This window comes from Gossypium raimondii, chromosome 3, assembly GCF_025698545.1.
Source record: "Gossypium raimondii isolate GPD5lz chromosome 3, ASM2569854v1, whole genome shotgun sequence".
Taxonomy (NCBI): Eukaryota; Viridiplantae; Streptophyta; class Magnoliopsida; order Malvales; family Malvaceae; genus Gossypium; species Gossypium raimondii.
This window is the reverse complement of record NC_068567.1, coordinates 55,834,225-55,844,327: the sequence shown is the minus strand read 5'-3', so window position 1 is coordinate 55,844,327 and position 10,103 is coordinate 55,834,225. Positions and strand designations below refer to the sequence as shown.

The 10,103-nt window shown below is 30.0% G+C and overlaps 1 long non-coding RNA gene across 2 annotated transcripts; it reads left to right on the top strand.

Annotated features, from left to right (window-relative positions):
• The first annotated feature begins 6,307 nt into the window (after positions 1-6,307).
• LOC128039643 (uncharacterized) lies at positions 6,308-8,570 on the top strand. 2 transcript variants are annotated; one of them, XR_008194090.1, is made up of 2 exons: positions 6,308-6,666; positions 7,502-8,570. It is a non-coding gene; the product is annotated as an uncharacterized LOC128039643 (long non-coding RNA). The 2 variants fall into 2 exon arrangements; XR_008194089.1 differs by having other exon boundaries at positions 7,113-8,570.
• The last annotated feature ends 1,533 nt before the right edge of the window (positions 8,571-10,103 follow it).

The following is a 10,103-nucleotide window of genomic DNA, read 5'->3' as shown; positions in this document are numbered from 1 at the left end:
ATGCGGTCAATTTTTTTAAAATTTTTAGGCCATAATTTTCTCTTTTTTTATTTTTAATTTTAATCAAATTTCAAATTTTGATAAAACCACCAATGGTGGTTATAATTTTCAAAGTTTATTTTTTACTAGCATTTTTTTATTTTTAATGGTTGATTTTAGGTTTTTTTCAATTTGTGCTTATGATTTTTATCATTTTTTTAATTTTAATTATTGATTTAAGAATTTTCAAATTTTATTTATTTTTGGGTATTTTTTCCTGTATATAATTTCAATGTTTTCCCTCAAAATTTTAATTATTTTAATTAAAGTTAAATTAAATTAGAGATACTATTTGTAACACCCTTAACCTTTATCCATTACCGGAACAGTGTTACAGAGCATTACCGAACTTTACAAATTAAATACGAACATTTCTCAACTTTTGTTACACATATTAAGAATCAATCATATAACACTTATATTGTCCCTTAGATGGACCTTCGAGACCCAATAATCACCTTAGAAGTGAATCGGGACTAAACCGGGTATTAGGAAAATTTTCCAAAATTTCAAATATTTTCTTAAAAGCAGGGGACACATGCTCGTGTCTCTGCCTGTGTGGATGAAAATAGACCATTTTAAGGCCACTTTTCTTACCCATTTTGACATTAACTTGCACTCAACATTCACATGCACTAATATATCCCAACCAAGTAATCAATACAAGCTAAAACATGTTCTCAACATGACATAACATCACAAACATTTCATTTACTTATACCTACCTTTTTAACTCATTTCATTGATTATTCAAATTCTACTACTAATTACATGCATACAAATATTTAATATTCACAACCACAATTCAAATTATTTCATTGCCAAACCAACCCTATACATGCCATATAAACCAAAATTTACATTGCAAAAACTATCAGGATAAACTGGATAGTGTAGCTTGATGTATTGATTCGATCTTCCGACTACACGTTAATCTACAAGAACTTTAAACAACACGAGTAAGCTTAATGAAGCTTAGTAAGTTCAATAGGTTAAACATTGATCTTACTGAACTTAAAATAATGTAATAAATTAAATTGTAAATAAATCATACATTTTCCCTGTCAAATACAATATAATCAATAAACACACTTCCTTCAGATCAATATAAATAATAATCTATAAATCTTTCAATTCAATCACATAAGTCTCTTACTGTTTCTTACTGAATCGAAGAACGACTTACGAATATGAGTATATCGTTCTTTTTGTGCCATAGTCCAACTATGGTCTTACATATGCATTGCCATGTCCCTGCCATGGTCTTACATTTGTAGTACCATAACCCAGTTATGGTCTTATAATCAAAATGCCATAGCCCAGCTATGGTCTTACACATGTATCTATACTGCCATGGTCCAACCATGGTCTTAAGTTTAAGGTGCCATAACCCAGTTATGGTCTTTTCATTAAAATGCCATTGCCTAGTTATGATCTTACATTTAAACATTGCCATGGTCCAACCATGGTCTTATCCGTCAATTCATTCTTTGCCACGAAACGATCATACTCAATCTTGCGTTCTACTCGTTTTAAACATTCAATTTAATTTTCATACTTCTACAATAATCTTAATTTCAAAAAAAAATATGAATAAATATATTATACCATTCCTAAATTGACAAATAATCATGAAAGTTTAACCATATGAACTTACCTGGGTTGGATTGTAAAATTGGTAATAGTTTAGAGACTACTTGGCTAATTTCCCTTTTTCTCGTTGATTTACGAGCTCTTGATCTAGAATGTAAAATTTTTCATTCATTAGCATATATTTCAATTTCAGTCCACTTCACAAATTTATACCCCTCAAAATTTGAAATTACACAATTACCCCAACTTTTATAGTTTCTGCAATTTAGTCCCTCACCAATTAACTCATCAAATGAGATAATTTTCCTCAATTAACTCTTTATCTAAATATTATAAGCCATTACACAGCCCTTTAATAAATAGAATTTAATATCAAACGCTAAGATTTAATCTTTTCACAACTTGGTCCTAAAATCAAGTTCTAGAAATTACTTGATAAAGTCTTCATGTAACAAAATTAAAAATTCAAATCCATGTTGATTTTATCATAAACATCCAGAACTCATCAATGGTAACTTTCAAAATTACCCATAGAATCAAAAACTAATGAATTAGATAGTTGGACCAAATTGTAAAAGTGTTAAAAAAATAAAAATTACAAGAAAAGAGCAAAAATTGAATTCACATGATGAAAAAATACGAAAAACCAGCTTAGAGGACATTCAATGGCGTTTTTGGACTGAAAATTAGAAGAAGAATAGCCTAGAAAAGTTTGGAATTCAATTTATTTAAGTTAATTTCACAAAAAATACAATTTTGCCCTTTAATCACATGATTTTTGTTTTCTTTTCTGCTTATGCCGCCTCATGCCTTTATTTTAGGCATAATTTCTTCTTAAGTCCTCCTTTGTTTACCATTTATGCTATTTAATCACTTTAGCAAGTTTTGCACATTTTTCAATTTAGTCTTTTTAATTAATTAACTATTGAAACGATAAAATTTTCTAACGAAACTTTAATACTACCTTAATGACACTCCGTAATATTTTTATAAATATTTACGGCTCGGTTTATAAAATTGAGGTCTCGAAACCCCGTTTTTAAAACCAAGTAGCCTAATAATTCCTTCTAAACTCAAATCACTATTTCACAAATCTTTCTAAAATCACATTTAACTCGTAAATACTTAATAATAAAATTTACGAGCTTACTCATTGGAATTGGTGACTTCAAATTACCGTTTCTGTTACCACTGAAAATTCAGGTTGTTACACTATCATATGTGATTGAGTGTAGAATAATATTTGTATGTTTTTAAAAATTGATGATGTGATATTATTTTATTAATACCTACAAGCTATATATTTTAGGATCATCCTGATATAAGTTGTTCCCCTTAAATACGAAACTTTTCATTTATGAAGATATAAAGAACCAAGTTTTGTCATTTTCCATGACTAATCAAGATATTGATAATATAAATAGGTTTAGAAAATTGGTTTCACTCTAAAGTTATTTGTGGTAGGGGTGTTCATAGTTCGGTTAAAACCGAATTAACTGACCGAACCGATCTAATTCAATTAATCGATCGATGATCGAATTTAGTTTGGTCGAAGGTCGGTTAATGATTTTTTGAAATTTCAGTTATCAGTTAATTCGGTTAAAAATCGAGTAATTAATCGAATTAATTGAAATAGATATTATATATTATATAAAATATGTGAAAATTAAATGTTGATAATGAAAATGAATCGCAAAGAAAGAGAGAAAAGAACACACATAGTTTTACATGGAAACCCTTTCGGGAAAAAACCACGGGTAAGAGAGAAGAAAATTCGCTGTGTTGAATTCGAATGATACAAGAGGAGAGACGACTACATCTATTTATAGGTTTTAAAACCTTATTCTACTCAAAGTTTAATAGAAGCAATACAGTAAGGTTGAAACGCCTTATTTAAAATAATATAAAATAGAAGAAGTGTACTTATATACGGATTTCACTTGTATTTTATTTTAACAGAAATTTAGGTTACACAACTCTAACAAATATATTTTTTATATTAGCAATGTATTTTTGGACTATTATTTTTATATTAATCGAAATAAATAATATATATTAAATATAATAAATATTTTTAAACCATTAAAAAAATAAACATTAACAATATATTTTTTATATGTTTTATACTTATTTTAATTAAAAGATAAAAACATATAAATTCCAGTTCAATTAATATATTTAAAAAAACTCAATTTAAATAACAGTTGAAAAATTTCATATTCGGTTCGATTAATAATCAAAATGTTGAACAGACTGTGGGTAAATAATAAAGACAAACCCATTAAATGGCAGAAGAAAGGAAGCCCACGATTTACTCCGTCTGTCGTGGAAACGACACTTTAGACTTTTGGGGTTTGGTTGAAAAGTACTCAAAAGTTGATGATATTAACTAGACTCACACAGTGTGCTTGCTGTTGAAACCAAAGCATGATTTTCATATTTGCTGTTTGGTCGAATCTTGTCTATGTATTGTGCATTGGTATGATTGGAATGACCTTACCTCTACCTCTTTCCCATTTGTCTCACCTTTCCCTTCTACCCACCCACCCAGCAATTGATTCTTTTTCTTTCCCAGTGTTTACGTGGATTATTAGTTTAAAAGTTGATCAATTAATATACTTGTTATCTCAACTTATTACTATTAGGATGTTATTATCCAAATCTAATTATACTAATATTCATTAACTTTCATATCTTTTATTGATTTCACATTCTAATTTTGGGTAATAAGGTTTGTATGCCAGCATTTGAATAATTATACAATTGTATTTTTTTATATTTTCCTAATAAGTTTTTAGTATTGTTCGCAAAATTTAAGACTATGATTTTTGGGTACTCAAGTTTGTGTCGCATAATGCGTAATTTTGTTTGATTATGCATCTAATTTTATATTGGTTTTAAGTGTTATATAATAAGTATAGGAATTTTAGTAACTTACAATATGAACTGAAGATGATATTTTTGAAAAAAAGTATAAATAAAATATATATTTATTAAATGACATTTATTTTAAAAATAATTAATTGTTGATGTGGCATCCACATGGCAATCTATGTATATCCCACGTCAACAAAGTTAACAAATGTTAATTTTTCTATATGTTTTGAAGTGATTTGACAAATATCACAAGTTTAAGGGCTAAAAAGGTGAAAAATTAAATAAATAAATAAAGAGCTCGTTAAATAATTTGTGGTTTTTAAATGAAAAAAATAGGTATATGGTTTTATTTATTAAAAATAATTAAATAACTTATATAACCTATGAGTATTTTATTTTAAAATTATATATATTTTAGTGTCGATTAACTTGTAATATTAACTTAATCAAGTGTTTAGTTAATATTAATTTAGATCAAGGAAGAACCAAAAAATGTTTAGGGGAAAAATAAATAAAATAATTTGAAGCCAAAGTGAAATTTTACAATTATATTAACTCCTGGTTTCCTAAAAACTAAAGGGGCTACATAGAAATCCCTCCCTCCGCCCTTAGTTTAAATAATGTTTTAATCTAAAGACTAAGACCTTGGAATTTCAATACCAAATTTGAGTTATTGTAAGTGTAATCTCCTCAACTCATCCTAGACGTTAGGACCGAATTCGAGAGATTACATCGGCCACCAAAGTAACCCAGTAAGTTTATTGAAGTTTTAAAAACAACCATTTTAAAATATTTATTTTAGTTTAGTAGAAAATTGGCTAAATATCGATTTATTATTCACCAAATTTTTTAATTATAGCTTAGCAGCGGAAAAGGACGATAATTACGTATGTTATTAATAAAAGCCAAGGTTCATGCATAACTAATTCATAATCATAACTCCATACCTACAAGTTAAATTAAATATTATGCAAAATAAAAACAAACTCAAATCTTATGCCTCAATTTTTAGTAAAATAATACAGTCTTTGAGTAATAATAATTAAAATAAATCAATTAATGAGCCTAAAAGAATTCTATAAAATAAAAATCGAGCCGAGACTCGCCGGATGTCATACCCATGTCCTAACCTGGTAGGTTATTTGAAAAGATGAAAATTAAAAGGGAGTGAGCTATGAAGCTCAGTGTGGGTTCCATCATAAGAAAACCAGTGCAACCAATTAGCACACAAAATCACATCACATAGAATAATTCACAATAGCAGTTTTAGAATATTGGTATATCAGATCAACTTAACAATGTATATATATATCATCTTAGAAATCTCAGAATTATATGCACATGCTATATGAATGCAATACGGTTTCAGTTTAACAAAAAAAAATCTTACCCCACCATTACACACTATAGTAAGAGTTCTCCAAAACTCGTCCATCCCTACACCTTAGGTTGAGGATAAACCACGAAAGTTGTAGGTTAATACGCTGCCAGATTGTTGTGAATGCACAACATATTTGCATATGATAGTTGTCAGAATGTGGGTGGATGAACCACCAGTGTTGAAGGTTAATACACTGACAGATGGTTGTGAATATACAATATATTTGTGTCACATCTTAAAAATCGGGTTAGAAGAAATTATATTAGTGGACTAAGAGTTGTCATGCTCTGATTTTTTTAAATTTAAAGTTTGTAAAATTATAACAAGAATGAGTAATTGGCTTAATGGTTAAGGGAAATTAAGGATATAGTGTAATTGGCTTAGAGATCCAAGTTTGAATCCTTTCTTTCGCAAATTCAATAATTTTGCTATTTTTGCTCCCACTCCCTAGCCTAGATAAAATAGAACTTTTTATTTAACTTTTCAACCTTTCCTCATTATTATTTTTGTTGTTTCCATCCCTTTCTTCTTCCTTTCTCATTTCTCTTAAAATTCTCTTCTTCTTCTCTCTTGAGCCGCCCAAAAAACTAGCTTTTTGCACCCCTCTTTGTTGTCCACTTCTCATTCCCTGGTGGTAGTTTGTTGTTCGTTATCTTCACCTTCTTGCTATTGTTTTCAATTTATTTTCCAGCCTCCAATCTGTTGTTTTCTTCACTCAAAAACATCCCGCATTGTTGTCATTAAAATCACCATTATCACCCATTTCTCTTATTTATGTAAGTGTTATTTCCTCTCTTTTTCCTCTCCCTTTTTAATGTCGTTTATTTATTGATTTAATTCTAGAATTTTGGTTCTATTTTTGTTGATCAAAACAACCTTCCTTCAGCCTTTACATGTTCCCTAAAGATTGCTTATAGAAGCCCCTTAAGCCTCTATCGTTGAGGTGTTTGCCACCCTTTAAAACCTCTCTTGTGGCTGTCGATTTAAAAAAAAAAAAACATTGACTTAACCTGCTATTTCCAGCCCTTTATTCCTCTATTTTCCAAGCTTAAAACAGACCGTAACTAGCCCCTTAATCCTTTCCTTATGTCGTCTATGGTGGTGTGTTGCCTCTTGAATACCACTTTGGGGGTTATTGTTTTTGTCACTTTTTTGTTCTTTTCCAACAAATAAATATCACTATTCCACTTTTCTAATCAGCATTTAATTGTGTCTTTTTTAGGTGTATTCGATTACCTTTTGTTCGACAATTTGGAAGTAGTTAATGGTAGCGTAAGTGCAAAATTTAGTGAAAACTAGTGTCGTACTAATTTTGTTTAAAGTTGATGATTTGGTCGAATATTTCTAAGGATTTTTAGTAATGCTTAATTATTGATTTTTTATATGAAATTGATTGTAGTTGCTGATCATAACATCCCGTACCAACAGTAAAAATTGGAACCTATTTGCACTCTCACTAGACATTGTTTTAATGTAAGATTGACCGTTTTTGCGAATCTAAAAATTCGTTTTTGAAACATTGTTTTGGACCAATCCTTAGGGGTGTTTCAAGGCTAGTCTTAAGTGTAAAATTAATGTTTTAATGCTATTTTTGTATCAACATTCATTTAGGGTTTAAGGTACGAAAGTGCAAATTTTTACGAAGTTGTGCCGCGAGTTGCGAAATAAGGTGTGGTTCCTAACTTTGCATAATTGGATGTAAATTCTTCATATAAGTTATAATTTGATATAAAATGCTTGTTGGTTGGGCATGGCTAAATGGTCTAATAAGCGAATTAAAAGTTGTCGAGCAAGGTATGTGACTTAAAAAATATTGACTGAGTGGTTAAGCTCTTACCAAGATTGTCTGTATGTGAAATTGTTATATTTGATTGTTTGATTGATTACCAATGTTAGGGATTATAGTATGCTTGTTGGGATATGCTTTGAAATGATGTTATATCGTGTTTATTGATTATTGAATGCATGTGTAATGTTCGACATGCTATGCCACTGTTCAAATTGCATACTAAGTATGACTAGATTGTATCGTAAGTTACATACTAGTGAAACTGTTGATTTGATTGATTGAATATATACAAGTCTAAAATCGAATATGCTATTGAAAGCATGTTTGAATGCTAATGTTATTAAAAAATAAAAGTATGCAAAGCATACACTGACACTGATTATTGATACACATGTTAAGCATTCCACTGTATCGAGATTGATTTTGATAGCATGAATTGCTCACTGATTGTATGGCATTTTGTATCTGCATGGGGTGAGTACTTTTTGGTTGACGGAGGAGTTCTATGGAGATCCGGCGGCATTTAAAGTCTGCAATACTGTTGTCAGTGCACTACATCAGAAATTTGAAGAGATTAGGTAATTTTTATCGCATTTTTACTTGCAGCTTGTCTACATTTTTACCTACAATTGTATTTGCATATTGTTATTGGTGGTTTTAACCACAACGGGCTTAAGGCCTTATTGTTTTGGAGTTTGGTAGATGGTTCTGAGGAACTCGTGGTGTGTAACGGATGGTTGCGTAGGAACCTTTTGCATTGCATACTCCATTTTGTATATTGGTATGGTTTAATATGAACTCTTGTTGATATGAACTTCATGAGATGGCTTTATGGTCTTTGGTTAATGCATATATGCGCTGATTGATAAATTATTCTATTTGTTATGGTCACTGTGTTGATGTCTCTACATCTTACTGTATTTTTATATGTTTACTTAAATAAATCTTAAACTCACTTGCCCACAGTGTTTAACTTTTCATGTAAACCTAAAATCTAGGACCTGGCATACGGAGTATCTCTTTAAACATGAGACTGTTTTTAAATAAGCATATTTAATAAGTTCTTTGTTGGTTTTGAATTGTAATTTTATGTTTTTGATCTGTGGCTTGATTATTTTGTTTTAGGAATTTTTATGCATGCATTATTCATTCGAATGGTTTGGACTTAATAATCATTGATTGTATGTTATTTGGCCTAAGTAAAGTTTGACTCAATAAATGTTTTTCTGTTGCATTAGATTACATTGAGTTTTTGCAAAGTAAAGCGATAAACCAACTGATTTTCTAAAAATATCACTAGTAACAATAAAATGAAGTCTAAAGTATATATGACCTAATAAATGAATGTTTAACCTAACTCAAAGTAACAAACACGATTTTCCTAAAATAAGTCAGATTAGGGGTGTTAAAAGTATTAGTAAGATAGCCTAGCCATTTCTGTGGCTAATGTAGCCTTCTCAATCTGGTCATAACATCTAGGCCGGGTTAGGGAGGTTACAATTTGCATATAAGAGCTGCTAGAAAATGAGTGGATGAACCACCAATGTTGCAGGTTGATACGCTACTAGATAATTTGTGGATGAACCACTAGAGTTGCAGATTATTAATCTGTCAGAACTTCTTCCTTTCAAAGCGTCCCGCCCCATACAATATAATATGATATGTTTATAACAGATCAAAATGGTAACAAATAATATGCTTATAATATATTGATACGACAACAATAAATATGCTTTTAAAAAAAACTAATCAGTACAATAGCAAAACATATGCTTTTCATAGGCTCAATTTAACGGTATCATGAAGCATATTGAGCATACAATCAGAAATATAGATCCAACAGACATATATATTATTCTCATATCATGCATATATATAAGAATTTAATCAATTAGATCATAGATTCTAACATTATTCATATTATCAAGGACTCAATTGAATAAAATAAAACACTAAAAATAGTTTTGGGAATATCCAAGGACTAAACTGCACATAACATAAATTTCTTGGGAAAAATTGTAAAGTAGAGAACACAATCATATGGACAAGCCGTGTGGAAGGGTTACACACACGGTTGTGTAACAGATTGTGGTTGTGTGGAATTTGTAAAATTAACCTACAGGAGAGACACGACCGTGTAGAGGGTTCTTGGCTGTGTGAGATTCGAACTAGCCTAGGGTTCCAAAGGTAAATGGTTGTATGAGAGGCCGTGTAGTCCACACGCTCGTATGGAAGACTATGTGGCCTTATTCCTAAACATGGTTTGCCTCGATTTACTAGTAAAAGAGCACACACTTTTCATTGGAAGCCCGAACGACGTTCCTTACATTCAAATGTAATATGATGCACCTAAAATAAGTCATTCAAATGAAATTTATGCACGATTTAATGATTGGTTTCAAGATTTATCAAGATTATTGAAAG